Source organism: Mus caroli, unplaced genomic scaffold, assembly GCF_978045245.1.
Source record: "Mus caroli unplaced genomic scaffold, Mus_caroli_1 scaffold_18, whole genome shotgun sequence".
NCBI classification, from domain to species: Eukaryota; Metazoa; Chordata; class Mammalia; order Rodentia; family Muridae; genus Mus; species Mus caroli.
The window spans coordinates 19,048,054-19,074,098 of NW_028227273.1; positions in this window are offsets into that span (position 1 = coordinate 19,048,054).

A 26,045-nucleotide genomic window follows, 5' to 3' on the forward strand; every position below is an offset into this window, starting at 1 on the left:
TATCCCTTACTGCTTTTACTATTCTGTCTTTATTTAGTGTATTGTTATTCTGATTATTATATGTCAGTATCATTATTATTATATTTTTGTTCCAGTCTATTTGGAGTTCTGTAGGCTTCTTGTATGTTCATGCCTGCTGTCGATGCTCAGTCCTCTTCCCTACTTCTATCCCACACTATCATGTGCCAAGTTCTTGATACTATTTCTCATACTGACTGTAATGGCCTTCATCAGCTCCATCCTCACCAGCTCTTAGTGTCTGCTCTTTACATATAAACACTCTTCTTTACAAACATATTATGTCTCTCCCTGACTTAAATGTCCTTTAATTGCTACAGTATAATCTAAAATTCTCCTCGTGATCGTTGAAGTAATTGAAATTTTTTCCAATTGATTTACTAGCTGCTCCTACTGCCCTGATCATGTTCAGTGTATTTCACCTATATAGAGTTATCTGTATGTCCCAGAATAGACTCTGGTCACTTACATCTTTGTGGCTTTGAACATGCACCCTTTAATAATACAGTCTTGTGTCTGCCTAGTTAAGTCCTCTGATACTTACCTCACTTATTATTCCTGTCCTTTTATCCTCTCAGGTTGGAACTGGACTCCTAACTTTGTATTCTAAGACCAATTTAAATTCATCTCAATCCCCATGGTATGTTACCACAACTGTGTTTTTCTAGTCCATATTTCATTTTCCATCCTACAATAGGCTATACAAAGATTTGGTTTTACTGATTTTTGTGTTCGTGGCATAAATGAGTAGTGTAACTACCTGTTGTATTCATCTCTAAATTATTTCAAAAAGAAAAATCTAAAACTGTAGTAAGGAAAGCAAAGAATAAAAATACAATGTGCAGAGAGGGATATGAACATGTGTGTATACCCCTAGGATAATGCACACACATGTAGGTCTTCCAGAAAGTCTGCCTGATCAGCAGGAAGTCTTTCTCCTGAACCCCTGAATATCTTTTGCTACACTTTGTCCTTTGGCACCTCTCTTTCATCTTGATCTCATATTACGTCTCTTATATTTGTGTAATCAGTAACTTATTTTAAAATAAGTTCTCCTATTCTTTACACCGGTGCTAACTTTTTACAAAATAATGTACTCTTGTTTTAGGCTTACTGTCAGTTTCTCTAGAGAAGCAAATATCTATCCAAGAGGAGAATGCAAAGAACTATGCTCCAAGCTGAATGAATGAACACATCACCTCTATTGTGTAAATGGGTAAAGGAAAAAACCTTATAGAAACACAAAGATCTTGAACATTAAAATTTTTACTTCTCAGCCTGAGTCCTATCTCTCTAATACCACAGCATTGACAGCATTTAAGTTTTTTTGTCATTGTTGTTGTTTATTTGTTTGTTTTCTATAACTTATAAAATGTGTTAAAGCATAAGGCAATATTAAAACAAAATATGATAGTAATTATAATTATGTATGCAAGGTTTAACTGATATTAAATCATTTTATAACAATAGATATTGAACACATCGTACCATAATATAAGTTTTATATTCTTAATCTTATTTAATTCTTATAACAAGCCCATATAGCAGTATCATGTCCTAAACAAGGATGGAGAAATAGTAGATGAGGGATACTGAGTAAATTATGCATCACACAGTCAACCAACGTGGAATTAGAACCACTACTTAAATTCATATTAGTATCATGCACAGGCAAACACTGCTAGTTCCTATCTTCTTATGCCATGCAAAGCACAAAATCAATTTTGTTACAAATTCATTTTTTTGTATTGATTCACTGTGATGACAGAAAGTTCCTGTTTATGAAACTGTGAGACTTTCCACCTCTAAAGAGTAAGGAGACTCATATGGCACGAGACATTGGGAATGAACTGTAATATCCAAAATGAATTCAAGACCACCCAGTAACTTCTCCCTTTGAAAAGGACTTTCCAAACTGTACTAGCCAGCCAAGTGCAGAGCCAGATAAGGAAGCTGGCTGACTAAACAAATGTAAAAACATAGTTTTAGTGGTCAAAATGATTAAGCCTGCAGCTACCAAAATAATATTAGCTGTTCTCAAAGAAATAGCCATAACAAGATTAGCAATTCTCCTCCCCCCACCCCCTGCCTCACACTGAATTCTGACAAAGACCACAAACCACCCTGAACTTGTTGCGAGAATTCCCCTGATGTCAATAGCTGTGACGTTAATGTTCTATTACTTTGCTGACCAAATCATAATAAACCACCATGGGGGCAAGCAAAGTGAGTCACTAGGCCAAAGGGTTAGTTAGTCACTATACAAACCATGACACCAATGAGAACCCTGTTGCTTAAATCTGCCCCTTACAAAGGTATAAAAAGTGTGTTCTTTCTTTGTTCTTGGTCTCTCCTCTGGCCTGCGTGTGAGAGGGGAGTCCCCAATATGTTGGATCAATAAAAATCCTCATGTGTTTTGCAGTAATGGCGGCAGTCTCTGTGGTCCTTGTGAGTAAGGGTCTTTTGATGAACTACAACAGAACCATTTTGTATTGCCTATGATGCAAACAGTATCAAAAGATGCTATGCATTATGATTGCTACTCAAATGTTGCTAAGTTCTTTTCTTTATAAATTTTCTGCAATCTTATATTTCATGCATGATTTGTGCCATTTTGCACATCCTAAGGGTCTGCTCTGATTCTTTTAATAGTTTGGGATTAGATTTCATTCTCTATTCAATTAGGAGACTAATACTGTCATGTATTTCTCACTAGACTTAATGGTGCCAAGGTAATTGTACATTCTGCTCTATCTAGTGGGATGATGACTATGGAACTGACCTTATGATGCCAACCTATTCCACAATTACCAAAGCACTTCGAAAGACAGCAACTTCAGAATTCTCTTGCATTTTCTGTAAGATCACTAACACTACTGTTCTTAGTGAGTCCAGCTTGTAGTCTATAGTAAGGTAATAGGAGCTAAACACTGCTCTCAACTTGGGAAACCAACTATGAAAAAAATAATGGTGGGTATAAGGATGTTTGCAGAGGGATGTTGTGCAATAAAATCTAGGAGATACAGAATGAATCATCATGAAAGATAAAATCTGGGTGGAGAGGACTTAAGGCATCATCCTACTTCATCCATCCGACACCCTTGAGAGGAAAGGTGTGGCTGATACCAGCTGACAAATGACAGAATTCACCTTGATAAAATTCAAATGATGCATTAGAGGCTACAAAGTTATGGGTTTCAGAAGAAGGTAGATAGGTGGCTGAGAAAAAAAAATAAAATACTTAAGAAATGTTTGATCCCCAAATACAATACAGTGGGTTGGGGAAAATATTAAGTAGATAGTGACAATTATTTGTATCTCATTTTAGAACCTCAGAAACTTAGCAAAGATACACCCATGACTTCTATGACCCGGAAATCTATGCATGGGTTGTGTGGGTATTTTTAAGATTTTGCAGTAAGAATGAAGCTATTGGCTGGGTTATATTCTGATCTAGAGCCTTACTGAGGCAGTTTTCTCTCTCCTAGTTTGTTGGCAGAATTCATCTTCTGGTAGCTATAGAATGGACCATCAGGATCCCTATGGATCATTGGCAACGAGCTGCCTCAGATTTTAAAGGTTACCATAGTTCCCTGACAAATGGACTTTTCTAACATAGCTGATGGCCTCATCAAGTCCATGTGCAGAGTTTGATAGCAGATGATATCAAACTCTGGCATCACATTCCAATTCCTTAGTCATATTCTAGATTACAAGCAAGTTCCTTTCACTCACAGTTGGAGAAGACATGGATTATACAAAGACATGTACAGCAGCAGGCAAAGATCTTAGAGGCCACTTAAGAATCTTTATGCCACATTGTGTCAATAATTACCTACCAAAAGAAAAGCATTATAGATAAAGGGGGCTGTACCAACAAAGTGAACTTCTCATTTTCTGGGGCATTACTGCTTCCAGTCTCCTTGGTAAGCTCAGCTAGCAGTCTGTAATAAGGTAACAGGAGCCAGATGTTGCTCTCCTCTTGTTTGGACAGGCAGAGCAATGGGAAGGGAGCCTTGATTCCTGTTGCTTAAAAGATGAAGCAAGAAGGATGCAGGCTGAATGAGAAAACATAAGAGAATTCACCAGGAACATAGACATGTATGTGAGCTAACCATTAAGCACCAAATCATATCCCTAACACTCTGTTGATAATTTTCTATGGTGTAGTTTGAGTATTTCCATAAAACAACATTGTCTATTATGGACAGGCACTGAGTTTAATGTTGAATAAAAAGTATGATATTATGTTTTTTAGTGCCTGGAATGACCTCTAAATTAACATATTCCAATAAATCCAATTTGGTTGTTTCTATGTTAACCTCAAGTTGGGGAACATGTACCCCAAATCACAATGTCAAAATCAGAAGAGCCATGAATTGCATGCAAATAAAATGGAAAAGTCTAAAGAAAATGAATAATATCACCACCGGTTAGCTACCCTCCATAAACATATGTGTGACTTTTAAAGCAAACATGAAAGCAGAAACAAATGAGCAAACAAAAAGTTTACTATTCTAAATGGCCTCAGGATCTTAAGAATGAATAAGTTTCATCAGTGTCATTTTCTTACACACTGTGGGAAAGATTTTCCTATTGATGGTTGACACTCACTTCATACTCTTCTGACTTGAGTGGGACACAAGCTTTAGGTATGATTAGGAAAAGTAACAGTGTTAATTTTTATTTAAAAATTTTAATTAATTATTTTATTTATTTATAAAAACAATTAACATTCTCATGTTTTTTTCTTTATTGCTCAGGTCAAAAGAAAACGACTTCAACATTTTGCTACTGTATTGACTTAGAGGAAAACTCACACTGTGGCTTTGCCTAATCGTACCTAGACCTTGTGTCTCACACAAGGCAGAGGAGTGAGTTAGTCATTTGCATTAGGGAAAATGGTTTACATTTAAGTGACCATGAGCATACCTGCCCTTAGAGTCAGAGAGGGGATGTGTCTATTGGGAGCTATCACCCTTGAAAGTGAAGCCTGGCTTTAAAACAACAAAATATATATTACCATGAATGTAAAATTTAAAGGTTATAGGTTTTAAATAACTTTCCATTCAAAATTTATAGACACAGAAGGTATGATTAACTCATTTCTAAATTCCTTTAAAATGTTTAATAACTATCCAATATACTTCTAATTTTCAGCATCACAAATAATGTGACCCATACAAGCAGCTGATTTAAAAGTCATTATGCCTATTTGTCTTTTTTCTTTACATAATCTATATTATATGTTCAGATATATATATATATATATATATCAAGTTACATAAATGAATTATATACATTTATTTAATGTTGTATTATCACAGGTACCAGCTTCTAAGACAAGGTCAGAATCCTGTGAGATTCTCAAAGTCATGTGCATCTCTGTTCCTGGGATTCACAGGAACTCCCTAATCTGATTTATCACTATACTCTTATTGCCATTGGATCATCCAATAATTAAATTATTCGAATGGTACACCAAAGAACTCAGACTCTCCAAGGCAAAGATTTTCATTCTGACAAATACATTCTAAAGAGTGTTGCTGAGACACAAATAGATTTAGAAAGGGAGTTTGGGGTTTTAGAAATAGCGGCGCATTGATTTTCTAGATATAGAAATAATCTTTTACTAGAAGAAAACTGTCAAAGTTTTGAGACTTTGAACTAGAGTTTGGGATTTGAGATTAGATTAGAACTGAGATCTAATTCTAAATGTTCTGACCTTGCTCTGTTTCTTTGTAAAAGAAAGACATGAATGAATATTCATAATTGGACATCTTGAGAATTTATATTTTTCCAGAAATTGAGATTTAAGCAACAAATATAAATATAATGAATAGCAAGAAGCTAAACAACAATAAATGAGAAATATAATAATAATAGGCACAGTTTGCAAGATCAAAACTGAAAACAATAACACTCTTTTGAAGCCATGATTAAAGCTCTTCACAAGTGAGACTGTTGAGGGACAGGCAGAAAGCTCCATGGTTGACATGGGGTTTTTCCCCCTGCAACTCTAAATGTGGCAGTTTCTCTGCCCTCCCAAACTTGACCCAACCCAATTCATCATTGGGTTTCCCCTTCCTTAATGTACACAGCAGCAGCAGCAGCAGCAGCAGCTAAATGAATAAGTTTTATCATGATATTTTCCTGAATATAGACCATTCTGATTTGTTCTGCTGCCTGTCACTCCTGCCTGCCAATACCTTCCTCCTCTGAAATAGTCCCCAATTCAGCTTTCATGATATTCCTTCCACTTTCCTTAAGATATCTTCCTCTTAGTCCACCTTTTGCTTCATGTTACACACACACACACACACACACACACACAATCTTTAACTCTATATTCATTATAATGAAGAAAACAAGTAATTAGGAGCCTGAGAGTTGGATGCCTCTCCAGTAGGGACCAAGCTGGTAAACTATGGCTATCTCCCCATTTGGAAGACTTTTTACACTTTTCTTTTTATGTATTTATTATTAATCATTCCATTAATTTACATCTCGTATTACCTTCCCAGTTACCCCTCCCACAAGCCCCCCTCCCACATTCCCTCTCACCCCCCTCCCGTTTGTCTCTGTGAGGGTGCTCCCCCACCCTTTTCAAAGAAATCAATGTGACCTTACCTATGTTCACTTAAAAGCCCTCTGCTGCCCTCACCAGTCAACGTGAAGCAAGTCCACTGCCTCCCTGAGGAAGTTTTCTCCTTCCCATTGAGCAAAGATTTGGATCCCTTTGCATTGCAAATAATAATAATAATAATCTGAACATTTCAATAGCATAATAAAAGAAAACAAATTACACTGTGATTCTTTGAATCACCCATTGTTGTATTATTCTGGATCCTTGGCTTAAGGTAGCAGATAAGGGGTGATAATGAGACCCCTAATTCATCTAAAGCCTTCCGCCACAAAGCATATGTGGAGATCATCTTGATAAAGTCCAGGAATAAACTCCAGAATAGCCATAGAACTATAAGATTATTATGGTTGGAAACTGTGAAGCCTTGCAAATTTGTAGCTGGCTTTGTTTCCACCAACAATAAATACCCCCAAGGGGTTGGCGGGAGAGAGAGAGAGAGAGGGAGAAAGAGAGAGAGAGAGAGAGAGAGAGAGAGAGAGAGAGAGAGAGAGAGAGAGAGAGAGAGAATAAATTTACAGTCAACAGACCTGAGTTTGAGCTCCTGAACAACTGAAATTTTGGACATGATATTTAAACTCTATAAACTAGAACTCCCCATAGTGGAGAATTAAAAAAAAAAGACCACTTAACCTCATAGCATTATTGTAAATATTAAATGTGCCAATGTATCTCATAACTCGCCACACAGTTATGAAAATAGAACACAGTATAGTTCCTTTTTAAGTGGTCCTGTGATATTTAGAGAATTCTTATGTAACTTGATGAGTGGCAGAAATAATAGAAAATTGCAATTATATTAAGTAAGACCTTGCAGATGCACCATATGTAGATGTCATATGTAAAGAGAGCGTGTGTTCCAATATCACATCTGACTTACTATACATTTGTTATTCATTCAAAACATATGACAAGCAGTAAATAGTGTTCATGCAACAGACAGTGTGATCGTTAGTGCGATCAGATCAGCAGGTCTATTTACAAAGACACTGAGCAAATATTGAGACAGATGTTTGCTCTCTGTTTTACTCTGTTTACACATGTCTTTTATAACGTAGCAGAAGAGCTGTGGATGAGCAAGAAACAGGGCTTATGTGCCAATGGCTGGCCAGAGCCTTGTAACAGAATTAGAAGGGGGAGTGTCTGTAGTCATATGTTCTAAGTGTTTTCCCGTGATATTTGTGTCTTTTCATATTAAATTCACTTATCTTTCACCAGGCAATAATATGTTTCAAGTAGAATAGCCAGCTACATAGCCCCTCTCTGAGGCTTATTTTCTCCCCTGGCTTCTGAGTCCCAGCTTCCATACCTTTGGTTCCTTACTGATATTTGAGTCCTCAATCCTGGACTTTGTTGTATTTCTTCCTAACATCTGGACTTTAACTTTTCTACCTGGTTGTTGACTTAGTCTAAACTCCAGGCCCTAAAACCTAGGACTCCCACTCCACTCAAAGACAGGCTCACTGTCCCCAGAATCTCCCTTTAGAGGGGCATAGAAAAAAACAAGGTAAGCTCATGGTGATATTACTAACTGTCATAGGGTAGACTCAAACATTAAAATATTAAATGTAATCCCATTGCTGTCATTGGTTGGTCCCCTAGGCTTAGAACTTTCTAAATTTAAACAAAGCACACAGTGTAAGTTCAAATGAGCCTTTTGCTGTGTGGAAGCTTACCAGCTTGTTGAGGAAACTATATATATATATATATATATATATATATATATATATATATATATATAAACATTAGAATGTTGAGAAATTCATACAAGATGTAAATAAAATATCAGTGCCACAGAGAACTTTTGCTCTATCTTAGCTTTATGCTTCAGCTGGAAACAACAATGTTTCATTATCTTTTGATGACAGAACAGTGACCTTGAAAAGAAAATAGAAATTCTCCCTGCAGTAGGTCCAGTGTGTGTCCTCAAGAGACTCTCAGATGACTATACAGAGACAGGGGTTAAGTGGAGCATAACAAACTCTGGCTAGTGGAGAGAAGATTACATGTGGACAGAATGGGTGGCTGCTGCATAGTGAACTTGGAGACAGAACTAACATTTGAAAAGGAACCCCATTCATGTTCATCTGAGGGAAAGGAAGAAGAAACAATGTATTGCACAGACACAGAGACACACAGACCACAGACAGTGTGGGGCAGTGGATAGAGCCTGTAGAAATAGTGTCTCAGACACACTCACATACACACACACACACAATGTCAAAGGTGGATAGAACCTGAAGAAATAGTTCTCTCTCTCTCTCTCTCTCTCTCTCTCTCTCTCTCTCTCTCTCTCTCTCTCTCTCTCTCTCTCTCTCTCTCTCACACACACACACACACACACACAATGTCAAAGGTGGATAGAACCTGAAGAAATAGTTCTCTCTCTCTCTCTCTCTCTCTCTCTCTCTCTCTCTCTCTCTCTCTCTCTCTCTCACACACACACACACACACACACACACACACACACACACACACATTGTATAGGCACTAGATAGAGCCTGTTATCATCAGTCACTATAGAAAATTCAATTCACTGAACGACAATACAGAACAGAAAGACAATGTCACAGTGGTAGGGAGAAATTCTCTTTGCATTGATCACTAGTAACCACCCATGTTACTTATTTTCTGATTTCTGGAACAAAATATCCTACACAGACAACATTAGGGGAAATGTGTTTATTTGGGCTTACAGTTTCAGAAATGTCCATCATAACATAGAAGATAGGATAATGGCAATGTGTGTTGCAGGCTCATCCACCATAGCTAAGCAGGAAGAAGAGGACCTAGGCCAGAATTAGACGTAGGTAGAAGCTTCAAAGCCTTGGTCCTAAAGGCCTATTTCCACCATCTAGGCCTCAAACCCTAAAAACAGCAAAGCCTTCAAAAGAATGCCACAAGTTGGGTCACAAGCACTTAAAACCTGATCCCCTAGAGAACACTTCAGAGTTAAATTACAGTATTCTTCCCATCTTCTATAAAAACTCATTGCTACCACATAATACAAAAAGCATTAAATTAAATGTTTAAAGCTCCCACAGTCTCACAGGCCCAAGAGCATTCAAAAGTTCACAATTCAAAGTATCTCTTGAGACTCAAGGCAAACTCTCTGTTGTGATGTATAACAAGAAGAGCAGCAGCAACAGCAACAGATATGTAAATACCTACTTCCAGTATACAAAGGGATATAGTAAATAACCCCCATTATAAATGAAGTAGAAAAGAAAGATTGAAAAAAAAAAAAGTCAGCTACAGAATGGCCTAAACCCTGTAAGAAAACAGTAAGTCCTGCAGCTCTGTCCTGTGTCCAGTGAAAATGGTGTCACCATTCTAACAGCAGTGACCTCCTCCGCCTCTCACAATGACCTTGACATTACAGTCCCACCCTCACCCCTATCCAGTCTCAGCTGGTGCCATTCATCATCTGCATTCATCATCTGCATCTTCCCTAAGATAGCCCATGCTCCCACGGTGCTGAAAATCCTGAAGTCTTGCAGCTTTCCCGATTGATAGCTCACTCGGGAGCTCCATGAAATAAATATGGCTCTGCTACACATTGCCCGCAAGGCTTCACAGGTTTTGTGCTGGGATCTTAATGTAAGATTCTTAAGTCCTGTGTGCCTGAAAACAAGCAGTATCATATGGATGATATCAGTGATTGCAAGTTGTGCTCTGAAATTCAAGACCACTGGGATATGGCTCCCATAGCCTCTGAGAGTCAATGAAGCTGGGGCAGTGTGAGAGGATTGGAAACAATTCATCGGAAGGTCTCCCTTTCCAAGCATTCTTTCAAAGTGTTCTGTTTTCAAACTCTAGTACAATCTTGCCCTCCATGAATCTCCTTTAGCAGACAAGTGCAAAGTCCCTGTTTTCTCACTCACGGTGCTGATTTCCTCAAAATCTACCAGAGCTTTTCAGTGAATTTGTCCACCACCTGAAAAATACCAATCTCTTTCCATAGCAAAGTACATATCTTTCCAACCCTTTCATTCAGATATTTGCTCTATGCAGGCCTCGACTATATAGCAGACGAAAGGAAGCAGAGAGTAACCACATCTCAATGCAGATGCTAAGTTGACTTCAGATTTTCATCACAGAATAAATTAGTCCATTATGTTGAGAAACAACGTCACATACATTTCCATAGCATGGATAAAATACAGTGAGAATATAATACAAATACCTATGGTTGGATTTCCAAAGGAATCCTCATTGCATCTAAAGCATTTTGCCATTACTGCATCTAAAAGTCTTTACTGCTTACCTTGTCATCGGCATTTAGGTCTCGAAATTTCTACCAGAATGGCTCATTAAGCTGCAATTGTTCTATTCTTGAGTTCCTATGGCCCTCCTCCCCAATACCTTTCCACATTCCTCCTACAAAGCAGCAACAAAACCACTTTTCGGGTACCATTTTCCTTTTCATTTAGTTAGTTTTATAGTTATGGTGATAGACTAACCAATGTGAGGCTGAAGGGATTTATTTTAACTCCGAATATAAGATAATCTCAGTTCATCACTGAAGCAAAGATGGGTCAGGTGAAGTACATGACATCTTTCATCGTGGTAATCTGGGAAGCAGAGGATGTCTGCCAGAAACAGATAGATGTAAAACCTTCACAGGCTTGCCCATAGGGATGTAGTTTTGTTAGGACTTCCCACCATGCACGTCAGTACACATGCTGGGGGTCAAGCCTTCAGAGGTCAAATAAGCCTTATGGGAGACATTTCAAATTTAAGGCATGGCATAAAAGTTCTACCTAAGAAACCTTAAAAACAAACTTTGAAAGAATCAAACTTGTTAAAATAACTTAAATGTATTCCAGGCAATGACAATGGTATTAATCGAAATAATTCTAAGTGTACTAAACAAAATAAAATTCATGACATATGGTATCCACTAACAAATTCCCAGACAGATGAGAAAGAAAATAAAACCCACTAAAGAAAATAATTCAGTCAATCAAAACTGACTTAGACTGGGTGTAGAAGTAAGATCAGAAAGCAGACGCACTGAAACAGATGCTAAACTATGCATCATGCATCAGAAATTTATGCAGAGAGGAATAAAACACATGCTTTTAAAGACTCAAATTAAACCTTAAGAAATGAAGATTCATTTGTGTAATTTCAAAATTTGGGGGAAAAAATCACTTGCCATAGTTCAAATTCCTGAAGCCCATGGTGATCAACTTAACAGACTCCTCTGTACACCCTGAACCCCAAAAGACATCCTGATTCCTCTGTGTGTTGCAGACTCCCAAATGCTACTTGAGGGCTTCTTAATCCTCCATCTGCTAATTCCAACTACAAGGAGTTTAGATAGAATCAATTTTGCTAGCCTTTGACGTGTGTTCACGTCTTATGTTTCATTTAATTATTTGTTGATCACAGTTTAGAATTTTTAAGATTAAGTCTCTGAACATGTGTCTTGTAAATGGCTCTGGTAGACTGTTTGCAACAGCTATACACAACCAATAGAGGAAACACATGGGCTGGTGGAATGGCTCAGGGCTCTTTCCTGTCTTACCTGGGACCATACCACACATGGAAACTCACAACTGCTTGTAACTCTAGTTTCAGGGCATGCCAACACACAATTCCAGCCTCGACAGGGATGTGAACAGTGCACATACATAAATATATCTGTGTTGAAATTTTACTTAAATTATACATACATCACTACCACCATGACTACCACCACCATCATGACTGCCACCACCACCATGACTGCCACCACCATGACTACAACCACCACCATGAATATCACCACGACTATACCACTATACCATCACCATCTCCAGCCCACCATCATCTCTCCTGCCATGACCACCATGACACTATTCTACTCTCTAGTTTTTAAGTTTACCTCAGATTTGCCATACAAATAAAATCAAGTGGTATGTTTTTATCCTTGTGTGTCCAGATTCTATCACTTATGATAATGTCCTCTAGGTTAATCTGCATTGTTAGAATATATTGGCCCTTCTCCTTTGGGTGTCAGGATAAAAACGATCTTGCAATAGGAGAGTCCAACTACAAAGTAGGAGGTATGGCCTAAAAGGCTTCCTTTGTTATATGAAATCTTAGCTCCTATGGTCCAGTGCTTCATTCCCACAAGTGACAATAAGCAGAAGAAAAGCAGGGATTGATATCCTGGATCTACTAGTCTCCTTCAATTGTTAGTGCTTGAGGTGAGACCTGGACAGTGTCAGATGGAGGGTTGTCCCTTAACAGCATATAAGCAGAATCACACAAACAATGCAGAGAGAGAGAGAGAGAGAGAGAGAGAGAGAGAGAGAGAGAGAGAGAGAGAGAAACAGAGACAGACAGACAGACAGAGAGACAGAGACAGACACAGAGAAAGACAGAAAAACACAAAGACAGACAGACACAGAGACAGACAGACAGAGACAGAAACACACACACACATACAGAGAGAGAGAGAGAGAGAATGAGAAAGAGAGAAAGAAATTTGGATAAATAGTTCATTTCATGGAGAAGAGGCCCCATCTCTGATTCCACTTTCTGATTACATATAATTTGCTCTCCTCAGTAAACTTCCATGGCCACTAAAAACCCACAAAGTTTCACAAAGCCTCTCTTACCATAACAAGTATGTTTGGAGAAACACAAAAACATCTATTTTGTCTAAATAAGAAGCAGTGTTTTTCTTTTATCAACCCCCTCCCCAAAAGAAAAGGATACCCAAAGACAAACTCCATTCTGCAATCCTACAAGCTGTGTACAAAGAAGAAATCTGTATTGCAATAAAAACCTCTCTGGGCTGTAGAGGGGTATAATGGCTTGATAGACTGTGAAAGAACCATTTAGGGGAAAACTTGTGGCAATAGGCTTTAGACATTTTTCACTAAGTATAACTGAATGTGGTCCAACTACAGATTACATTAGGATCTGTTTCATTGTTGCATCTCTCTATAACTCCAGCAAGGTTTGAGACAGCATTACTACTGGTTACAAAAACAAACAGATTTCAGAGAAATTGAGCACCACTCTATGCTCTATAATCACTAGCTCTTTCTAGGAGATAACTACTGCAAAAAGAGCTGAGAACTAAACTGTCAACAGATCATCTCTCCAGGCATGGAGTTACCTACGCATGTAGCATGAGGGACCTGATGTGTGGCTGTCGGACATCATTAAACAAAGCCAGAATGACATGCATATTCTGCAAGGTTTTCCTCCTGCATCCCTGTTGAATCTGCCAGGGTGCTTACAAAGCAAACCACCATTCCATCCCTAATTGGCACAACATAGAAATGAATGGATAAAAGCCTGCTGGAGAAGGGAAGGATTCAGATAATCTCCATTATTCAGGGATGCCTCGCCAGCTGGCAGGGCCAAATCCTGGCACATTCTCTGCCAGCTCTCATCTTTGGGACTCGGTGAAGTGAAAACAAAGGGATCAACCTGGATTTTAGAGTCAGTCAAATTTGCAGCTCACATCAGATGTTCCCAGACCTGCCATGGGCCTCTTGAACTACACATGTATGAGCTTCATGCCTGGACCTCTAAAAGGACACTGGAAAGAGATGATAGACAAAGTTGAGCTACTAGGATGAAAATATTTAAAATTGTGACAGAATAAGATCTAACTATAGAAAAATCTATATGTAGAAAAAAGGTTAATGTCATAATGATGATTAGTTAATCATAAAAAAAATTTTAAAGTCATTGGAAATATTTGGATACAAAAGAGGTGCACATATGTAATTTTATAATATTATATCAAGTGTTGAAAGTACATAAAAATTGTTGGCAAGTTAAAAACAACAAGTTAGAAGATAAAACGTCCCAACTTCTAGAATTGGTTTGATAAGAGTATGTATGTTTTCCATTGTTTCATTTTCTTTTATTTAAAAGATAATAGATAAAACTAAAAATGTTATCTATTATTTGCAATGGGAAAAATAAAAATTATATTGGCATTTTCAGCAAGATCTTAGGCTAAAGAAGAAATAAACATCATATTTCAATACGCTTTGAATCAGCCTACAAAGTTCCCAGGGTACATGATATTAAATACATTCCCTAAAATGAAAGACTTTCTTTTGGTCTACAGCAAAGAATATGGTTGGAGAGGTGGCTCAATGACTTAGAGTGTTTGCTTGTCTTTCAGAATGCTGGCATTTGATTCCCAGCACCTACATCAAGCAGGTAACAATTGCCTGATACTCTATAACTAACTCTGCCTCTGGACATTACAAAAACCCTTTTCTGAACTCTTAGAACACACACACACACACACACACACACACACACACACACACACATTAGAATCTCTCTTTTGCAAAAAGTACCCTGAGTTTAAGATCTCTACATAAGTCTTCAATGTGTCAAAATAATCTTGAGTAGTCCAATGCACACTTTAGCTAAGCATTCTTCTTGGACTAGAGTGGTGTGATGAGAAGACAATGGCAGGACTAAAAACCTAAAAGAAAAAATAGAACTGGATGGAGGGAAGAATTAGTGAGCTGTGAGGATCCAAATGTATAAGCCTACAGCTCATAGTGCTGATTTAATGAACCAGTCTAAACTCCAATGACTGAATCTCTAGGTTGCTTTTAATTTTACACTATTGTATTATATTGACACAGCCAATAAGCCTGGTACTTAAACCAGATCTAATCTAGTCATTAAGCTAGATAATAAAGGCTGTGTTTTAATTCACTTGATAATCAACTCTACAGTTAGAAAAAATTGTTTGTGAAGGGAATGAAATAATCTAATATGATCTTCCTTGTTCTTTCTAGCTTTAAAGATTTATGTGAGTTGATATGAGTGGGTTTACTGTAGATCAAAACATAGACTTACTCAAGTAAAATAGGAAATTTTCTTATAAAGTTATGTGTGGCAGTTGAGGGTGACCCCAGCTCCCCCTACGGGTGTTTGACTAGAGATAAAGCCCTGTTCAGGAGAGTTGAGAATGTCAATGTCATAAGAGGTTTTTATCATAAGCATTCTGTATTTTTCTTTACATAAAGCATTGGGAGTCCAACACTCAGTCTCAAGAGACACATAGCAGACATCTTCCTTATGTCCTGCTACCTTCAACAAAGAACCCTCTTTCAATCAACAATCTTTTTAGCAACCAGCAAATATTCTTGAGGTAATATGGCTCTTTTGAACATCGCTCCAACACTCTAAGGAAGCTCTACTCTCCCTACAAATCCAATAACAACTTCAGTGGGTTGTTTTTGTTTGTTGGTTGGTTGATTGGTTTTTGGGGTTTTTTTGTTTGTTTTTAGGGGGTTTTGGGGGGAGAGGGGTTGTGTTTTTTTGAGAAGGCCTTTTGCAATTATGGCTGCTCCGGGAAGCTTGAAGGACTATCTCCTAGGCCTTTCTCACTCCTGCACAGGAGCCTGCTTCCCTACTGACTGAAGAAAATCCTATGATTATTGTATTGCATAGCTTGTGATTAGTATCTAAGTGAGGCTTATGATTGGTGTATGTGTTATAAAACTTATTTTATACCACTAAGAACAGCAAGAATATTATAAACATCATCTTCATGAGGATCTCTGTGTAAAGCTATCAGAGAATCTATTAATGGAAGACTGAAGAGAAAGTGGCAGAAGGAATCTCAATGTATTGGACATCTATGCAACCATGTAGCAAACACAGGAACTACTGTGGAGTTCCTATTGTTCCAACATGTGTACAATTCTAAACAGTATGTAACAGTAACAAAATGTCAGCACAAAGGGAACAGAAAGATTGCAAATGTTCTGATTTGCTCTTCACCACTGAAGATCCAAAGCAGTTAGACCTAAAAACGGAGCCTATATTACAAAAGAGAAATAATAAAAAACACCATATACTTAATTAAATTAGAAGACAACCAAGAAGAAAAAGAAATCTATATAATTCTATTATTAGTTGTAGCAAATTAATAAACACCTCCTAAGAAAACATTAAAGTTATTGTACATAGTTATAGCTTATAGAAAACAACTATAACAGGAAATACAGACTACGTTAGGAGACAGTTCATTGGTTAAAGAGTTTGTGTGAAAGAGTGAAGACCAGGTTTTGGACCTGAAAAACTTATGAAAATACTAGATAGATGTGTTGGCTCACATGTAATCCCAGTAGTTTGAAAGACTAAGATGACTAGCTAGACTACTCATAGCCACAAGCCCTGGGTTCAACTGATAGACTCTGCCTCAATGAATACAATACAGACAAATCACACACACACACATACACACACCAACCCACTCCTGATGGCAACCTGAACCTCCACAAGTATTTACACATACATGCACCTATAAACACCCATACACACATGAGCAAGTGTTCACAAATTCATTCATGAAGATATCCTATACATACATACATACATATACACATACATACATACATACATATATACATACATATTGGAGAAAAGCATTTGCTTTTATAAGCACTAGAGAAGACACAAACATGATTCAGAAAAATCAAAGCAGATGATGAAGTATTTTTAAAAGATTCGTAAAGATAGAACATAAAGTAGTATGAAAAAGAAAAAAAGACATTTACTATTTTTAAAAACTATAATGAATCATGTCTTCTATGAGAATAGATTTACTTGCATACATTAATACAAAATGGAGACTATAAATATAAATATAAATGGAACCTAAAACATTAATTCAGAAAATTTAAAAGTAAATAAGAACAAAAATGAAATTATTGGCTTTTTAAAGAGACAGAAGTCAGAAGTCATGACTACAACAATAAAGATTTAATAAAGGGCAAGTAGGCATAATATAAGGTGAAAGAAAAAGACTTTGAAATGATAAATGATAAGCAAAATGAAAACAGGGAAATTTTATATGTGATGAAAGATACCATTAATATTTACAAATAAAACTAATGAATATTCAAGAAAAACAAAAATATATTAGAAACAGAAAATAAAGATTTACATATAGGTATGCAAGATTTTAATATAAACAAATTAAATACACATAAATCAGAATACAGTAATTCTGTATGTACATAAGAACCAAATACCAACATAAATCAAAGGAAAGATTAATTAAGAAAATTGCATTTGGTGAATTAGAACACAATTCTGGTTAAAGGTTGTAGAGATAATTTGCAGGGCAATAATGAAATTATTCTTATACACAGAAATAATATAATAATGCTGGTGACAAACAGTACAGTGACACAAATACACATGAAAAGGTGAAGCCAAGATTTTGAAAAATTCACTTCCCCTTGAGAATAAATAGAATGGACAGAACAGCCTTTTTTTTTCAAACTGATTAGTTATTATCCAACAGGTTCAAGCAAGTTTCTTGACAGAAAAGGAGTTCCAATCTCAACATGAACTTCACATTTGACACTGTCCCATCAGTTCATGTATTTTCCAACTCATGGTGACATCAATGGACAAGACACAAATCATGATGAGAGCAGTGTCTTAGGGACAAAGAGGTTCAGCAAAATTTCTCTAGTTCCTTAGGCTGCTGATTCGGGAACTGGAATTCAGAGAAGATAAGCATGAAAAAGTCATCTCAAGAACCTGAACTATTTTCCCTGCAGCCCAGCCCAGCGTGCAGAAGCTGAGAGACAAAGGTGCCAAAGAGAAATCCAGACTAAGGCTTTGAGAAGTTAGGAAGTGTTATAATCTACCACGTGGTGCTGGAAAAAAACAAATGGAAATTAGAATACAAAAGAGCAAAAACTGCCATTTAAAGAAAAAGCCATTAAAAACACATTTTAAAAATAGCAAATACATAAGGATTGGGCTTATTAAAAATGTATGGAAGCTCATGACAGAAAACTATAAAATGCTAGAAGAAATTAAAGAATGCCTAAATAACAGCCTGGTCTACAAAGTAAGTTCCAGGACAGCCAGGGCTATACAGAGAAACCCTGTCTCGAAAAACCAAAAAAAAAAAAAAGGAATGCCTAAATAAGAAAAGAAGGGGATAATGTTTATGAATTGAGAAACTCATGCCAATGTTCTCCATATTAATCTAAGGTTTCAATGTGAACCCAAACTCTTATCACTACGTTTCTTTCTATAGTATACAGAATCAGAGAAGTTGATTTAACAGTGACTATGGATAAGAACCAACAATGGCAATGACAAGCTGGATGATCTATGCAATCAAATATCAAGAGTTATTATAAGCCATAATAATTAAAACATGATATGGTAAATAAATGGAACAGAAACAAAGATTCCAGGAACAGACTTTAAAGTTAATGACCAAATGCATGATTTATGACAAAGTGGTAATATATTTTGTTCTGATGGGAAATGGATATCTTTGTAACAAATTATATAGGCCTATTGGATGATCACATGACCGTTCTTTCCTAAGTTACACTGTGCACACACATAAAAGTTCAACCCCAAAATGAATTTGTGGTTAAATATGAGTTATAATTATTTTTAATAAATGTAAAATGTCAGATATGAGAATTGTTGTATAAAACTGATGTAGTCAAACAATCTTTTGAACAGTTCATAAGTTATATAAAAGAAAGTATCAGCTGACTTGGTACACTAAAGTTAAAAAAAAAAAACTATATATCAGACATCTTCAGAATAGAACCTAACAAGTATTGCTCTCCCCATAACTACATGGGGTGACATTTAGTTTTCTCACAAAATTTATCATATACCTTCTCAAGAGACTCCCAGGATTTCTTAATTTCTCTCTATGCCTCTCCTGTGTCTCTCCCAAATCAGAACTTTCCACTTTCATGAGATACAAACCCAGCCAGTTGTACTGCACAGAATATTGTTACTGCAAGCCTAATACTTCAGAGAATATTTTGGAAGGTTTGAATACTGCATTCCATTCCCAGACAATAGCCTCTAATCTTTAGAGCAATTCTCTTTCTCCCCATTGCCTTAGTAATGTTTCCTTCCCTGTATGCTTAATTCTGTCTACTTGGTCAGGGTCTACAGATTTCTCACAGCCACTGGAATTTCAGGTGTCTTTCTCCTCCCAGCCTTCCTATGACCCCAAAAGAAAAAAACGGAAGAAAAAAGTGGATTGTCCAGCTGGTTCTACTTTTGAAATCTCAAGGAAACTTTCTAGAAGTTTTCTTTCAGAGCATGAACAAAGGCACTACCTGATAGTCTCAACTTTGGGCACTAACCAATCCCCAGTAAAAAGATGCATTCTGTGTCTCAAGCTGTCACACTGAGTTAGTTCATCTCCTGTTGTTCTGTGTGGTTTTGATCTACCCACTCCTGCATAAACTTACCTGCTTTGTGATAAAACACAGGTTCTATAATTCTCTGGGCATCTTCAATCTTCTCTTATCAACTACTACTATACAGCTGGCTGCAAGTTAACTGATTAATGAACATATAATCATTTCTCTTTTTATGGATTCATGTCTTATAGGACTTACATATCACCTGATTAATTACTTGATTACAAAATGACTTGAGTAATAAATGTATAATTACTTGTCATATTATAAATTCTTAACTTAAAAGTTGATGGAAGTTGACTGCACTCATCTGCACGGTCCCCAGCCTATTCCTGCCAGGTACCCATAATCCCTTATGTAGTTACATACAGTCTGGCATAGCTCTGGGTGTCTCCCATATGGAGGGTTTGTATTTGTTTTAAAGATATTTATATGACATAATTCAATGACTTATTTCTGGAGCTTTCTGTTAACACCTTTCATTTCCACAAACCTTTTATATCTACCACGTCTTCTCTGAGCTTCAATTAAAAGATGGTTATTGAAAATTTGCTACATACTCATGCCTGAATCTGTAAGATTTACATAAACAAGGTACAACATTGGAAAATACAGATATGTAATGAAATGATTTCTCTGTACTTCAAAGAATGCAGACTGATGCATGCACAAAGATAAAATTAAATCTGCTGACTGGATCACTAAAGATTTGATAGAAGAGGAAATATCCAAATGTGGCTTTGATGTGTTCCATGAAGAAAGGCATTCTCTAAGAGAAAGAAATATGTAAAAGTAAAGGCAAGAAAGAAAGGCTTTCCACCAATACCTGTGTGTAGCTTCTCACAGTCAAAGAAGCAAAGAATTGAACAGGAGGTCCACAGAGTCAAAGGCACACAAGAAATGGTTGACAAAGGATGACAAGAAATTGGTTCTATGTCTGTATTTACCTTCTTTGTGCTTATGACTGTGGTATATCCATCCAAATCCAGTTCCTCTTTCAAAATAAGATATGATGTTAATAACGAAGCATATGCTTACATCTTGGCAAGTCTATAAAGTGAGAAGTGATGTTTTAAAATGCATTCTCTGAGAAGTATATATCTAAGTATTCTAAAACATAAAAATTGCCAAATTATTTTTGTCAGGGTAAATAAGGAAATTGAGAATATAAAAAATGTAGAGCTTATTATTCAGCATTTTTGAAAATATCTTAGCTTGCCTTTTTCATAAGCAATCCAGGTTGCAGTGTTTTCAATTACTTAAAACAGTGGGATGCTGGAAACATATCTCTGTGAAAATTTTCCAACGAGGGCTAAACCCACAAAGAAACTCTTGCCTATCTCCTCTGAGAACCCCAACTTTCCCAAGTGAGCACACACACATTCCACCCTCCCCACTCTTCCAAAGGCAGCCTATATTTTTGAAATCTTCTTTTTAAATGTAGAGTTCAACATGAATGTTTAATAGAGATTAGTAGGAGCTAAGAAATGTGGGGCAGGGGAATTATGAGAACTTGAATATCAGCTACCTAGAGTCAGGTAGAAGGAATAAATTCTAGTGCTTATCACAGTAAGATGACTATACATCACAGGAAATTGTTGCATATTTTATTACCATCTAGACAATGGGTTCCCAATACAAAGGGAAAAGGATGTAAATTCTAATTGCATTAAGTTATGATACATTGTACATTTATACCAAGCAAATACTCCCTCATAACAGTGTGTGAACAGTTATGTTTTGATCAAAACTTATTTCAAAGGCTACTAAGTTGGTTCAGGAAATAATGCTAACAACCTGATAAGTTAACTTCATTCTTTTGGAACACACAAATAGAAAAAGGAGGGCAGTGATTCCAACGAGTTCCCTAAAATCTACACACACACACACACACACACACACACACACATATACATACACACATGCAAATAAAATGAATAATTGAAATAAAGTGTTTTACACATTTCAGGAGATGGAAGTGCTAACTACTGTGATTTAATCATGACACTGTATGAACACATTCTCATACTTCAGCAAGGTACATTATCATACTCTGTGATACAAGTACCTAAAGGGAAATTGCAAGTTTAAGGGCAGCCTGGGTTATTCAGTGAGATCTAATCTTGAAAAAAGGAGTTGGTAGACAGAAAAATAATAAATGATAAATAGAGATTGATGATAGATAGATAGATAGATAGATAGATAGATAGATAGATAGATAGATAGTTGATAGATGCATTTTTTTTAATTTTTAATATTTTTATTACATATTTTCCTCAATTACATTTCCAATGCTATCCCAAAAGTCCCCTATAGCGCCCCCCCCCCACTTCCCTACCCACCCATTCCCATTCTTTTGGCCCTGGCATTCCCCTATATTGGGGCATATAAAGTTTGCAAATCCAATGGGCCTCTCTTTCCAGTAATGGCCGACTAGGCCATCTTTCGATACATATGCAGCTAGAGACAAGAGCTCCGGGGTTCTGGTTAGTACATCATGTTGTTCCAACAATAGGGTTGCAGATCCCTTTAGCTCCTTGGGTACTTTCTCTAGCTTCTCCATTGGGAGCCCTGTGATACATCTAATAGCTGACTGTGAGCATCCACTCCTGTGTTTGCTAGGCCCCGACATAGTCTCACAAGAGACAGCTATATTTGGGTCCTTTCAGCAAAATCTTGCTAGTGTATGCAATGGTGTCAGCGTTTAGAAGCTGATTATGGGATGGATCCCTGGATACGGCATCTCTAAATGGTCCATCCTTTCATCACAGCTACGAACTTTGTCTCTGTAACTCCTTCCCTGGGTGTTTTCTTCCCAATTCTACGAAGGGGCACAGTGTCCACACTTTGGTCTTCATTCTTCTTGAGTTTCATGCGTTTAGCAAATTGTATCTTATATCTTGGGTATCCTAAGTTTTGGGCTAATATCCACTTATAGGTGAATATGTGAGTTCTTTTGTGATTGTGTTACCTCACTCAAGATGATGCCCTCCAGGTCCATCCATTTGGCTAGGAATTTCATAAATTCATTCTTTTTAATAGCTGAGTAGTACTCCATTGTGTAAATGTACCATAATTTCTGTATCCATTCCTCTGTTGAGGGACATCTGGGTTCTTTCCAGCTTCTGGCTATTATAAATAGGGCTGCTATGAACATAGTGGAGCATGTGTCCTTTTTACAGGTTGGGACATCTTCTGGATATATGCCCAGGAGAGGTATTGCTGGATCCTCCAGTAGTACTATGTCCAATTTTCTGAGGAACCGCCAGACTGATTTCCAGAGTGGTTGTACAAGCTTGCAATCCCACCAACAATGGAGGAGTGTTCCTCTTTCTCCACATCCTCGCCAGCATCTGCTGTCACCTGAATTTTTGATCTTAGCCATTCTGACTGGTGTGAGGTGGAATCTCAGGGTTGTTTTGATTTGCATTTCCCTGATGATTAAGGATGTTGAACATTTTTTCAGGTGCTTCTCTGCCATTTGGTATTCCTCAGGTGAGAATTCTTTGTTCAGTTCTGAGCCCCATTTTTAATGGGGTATTTGACTTTCTGGAGTCCACCTTCTTGAGTTCTTTATATATATTGGATATTAGTCCCTTATCTGATTTAGGATAGGTGAAGATCCTTTCCCAATCTGTTGGTGGTTTTTTTGTCTTATTGATGGTGTCTTTTGCCTTGCAGAAGCTTTGCAGTTTCATGAGGTCCCACTTGTCAATTCTCGATCTTACAGCACAAGCCATTGCTGTTCTATTCAAGAATTTTTCCCCTGTGCCCATATCTTCAAGGCTTTTCCCCACATTCTCCTCTATAAGTTTCAGTGTCTCTGGTTTTATGTGAAGTTCCTTGATCCACTTAGACTTGACCTTAGTACAAGGAGATAGGAATGGATTGATTCGCATTCTTCTACATGTTAACAACCAGTTGTGCCAGCACCATTTGTTGAAAATGCTGTCTTTCTTCCACTGGATGTTTTTAGCTCCCTTGTCGAAGATCAAGTGACCGTAGGTGTGTGGGTTCATTTCTGGGTCTTCAATTCTATTCCATTGGTCTATTTGTCTGTCACTATACAGGACCATGCAGTTTTTATCACAATTGCTCTGTAGTAAAGCTTTAGGTCCGGCATGGTGATACCACCAGAGGTTCTTTTATCCTTGAGAAGAGTTTTTGTTATCGTAGCCTTTTTGTTATTCCAGATGAATTTGCAGGTTGCACTTTCTAATTCGTTGAAGAATTGATTTGGAATTTTGATGGGGATTGCATTGAATCTGTAGATTGCTTTTGGCAAGATAGCCATTTTTACAATGTTGATCCTGCCAATCCATGAGCATGGGAGATCTTTCCATCTTCTGAGATCTAGAATTTCTTTCCTCAGAGACTTGAAGTTTTTATTATACAGATCTTTCACTTCCTTAGTTAGAGTCACGCCAAGATATTTTATATTATTTGTGACTATTGAGAAGGGTGTTGTTTCCCTAATTTCTTTCTCAGCCTGTTTATTCTTTGTGTAGAGAAAGGCCATTGATTTGTTTGAGTTAATTTTATATCCAGCTACTTCACCGAAGCTGTTTATCAGGTTTAGGAGTTCTCTGGTGGAATTTTTAGGGTCACTTATATATACTATCATATCATCTGCAAAAAGTGATATTTTGACTTCATCTTTTCCAATTTGTATCCCTTTGATCTCCTTTTGTTTTCGAATTGCTCTGGCTAGGAATTCAAGTACAATGTTGAATAGGTATGGAGAAAGTGGACAGCCTTGTCTAGTCCCTGATTTTAGAGGGATTGCTTCAAGCTTCTCACCATTTACTTTGATGTTGGCTACTGGTTTGCTGTAGATTGCTTTTATCATGTTTAGGTATGGGCCTTGAATTCCTGATCTTTCCAAGACTTTTATCATGAATGGGTGTTGGATCTTGTCAAATGCTTTTTCTGCATCTAAAGAGATGACCATGTGTTTTTTGTCTTTGAGTTTGTTTATATACTGGATTACGTTGATGGATTTCCATATATTGAACCATCCCTGCATCCCTGGGATGAACCCTACTTGGTCAGGATGGATGATTGTGTTGATGTGTTCTTGGATTCAGTTAGCAAGAACTTTATTGAGGATTTTTGCATCAATATTCATAAGGGATATTGGTCTGAAGTTTTCTATCTTTGTTGGGTCTTTTTGTGGTTTAGGTATCAGAGTAATTGTGGCTTCATAGAATGAGTTGGGTAGAGTACCTTCTGTTTCTATTTTGTGGAATAGTTTGTGAAGAACTGGGATTAGATCTTCTTTGAAGGTCTGATAGAACTCTGCATTAAACCCATCTGGTCCTGGGCTTTTTTTAGTTGGGAGACTATTAATGACTGCTTCTATTACTTTGGGGGATATAGGGCTGTTTAGATCATTAACCTGATCTTGATTCAACTTTGGTACCTGGTATCTATCTAAAAACTTCTCCATTTCATCCAGGTTCTCCAGTTTTGTTCAGTATAGCCTTTTGTAGAAGGATCTGATGGTGTTTTGGATTTCTTCAGGATCTGTTGTTATGTCTCCTTTTTCATTTCTGATTTTGTTAATTAGAATGCTTTCCCTGTGCCCTCTAGTGAGTCTGGCTAAGGGTTTATCTATCTTGTTGATTTTCTCAAAGAACCAGCTCCTTGATTGGTTGATTCTTTGAATAGTTCTTCTTGTTTCCACTTTGTTGATTTCGCCCCTGAGTTTGATTATTTCCTGCCGTCTACTCCTCTTGGGTGAATTTGCTTCCTTTTGTTCTAGTGCTTTTAGGTATGTTGTCAAGCTGCTAATGTGTGCTCTCTCTAGTTTTTTTGGAGGCACTCAGAGCTATGAGTTTTCCTCTTAGAAATGCTTTTATTGTGTCCCATAAGTTTGGGTATGTTGTGGCTTCATTTTCATTGAACTCTAAAAAGTCCTTAATTTCTTTCTTTATTCCTTCCTTGACCAAGGTATCATTGAGAAGAGTGTTGTTCAGTTTCCACGTGAAGGTTGGCTTTCTATTATTTATTTTGTTATTGAAGATCAGCCTTAGTCAATGGTGATCTGATAGGATGCATGGAACAATTTCAATATTTTTGTATCTGTTGAGGCCTGTTTTGTGACCAATTATGTGGTCAATTTTGGAGAAGGTACCATGAGGTGCTGAAAAGCAGGTATATCCTTTTGTTTTAGGATAGAATGTTCT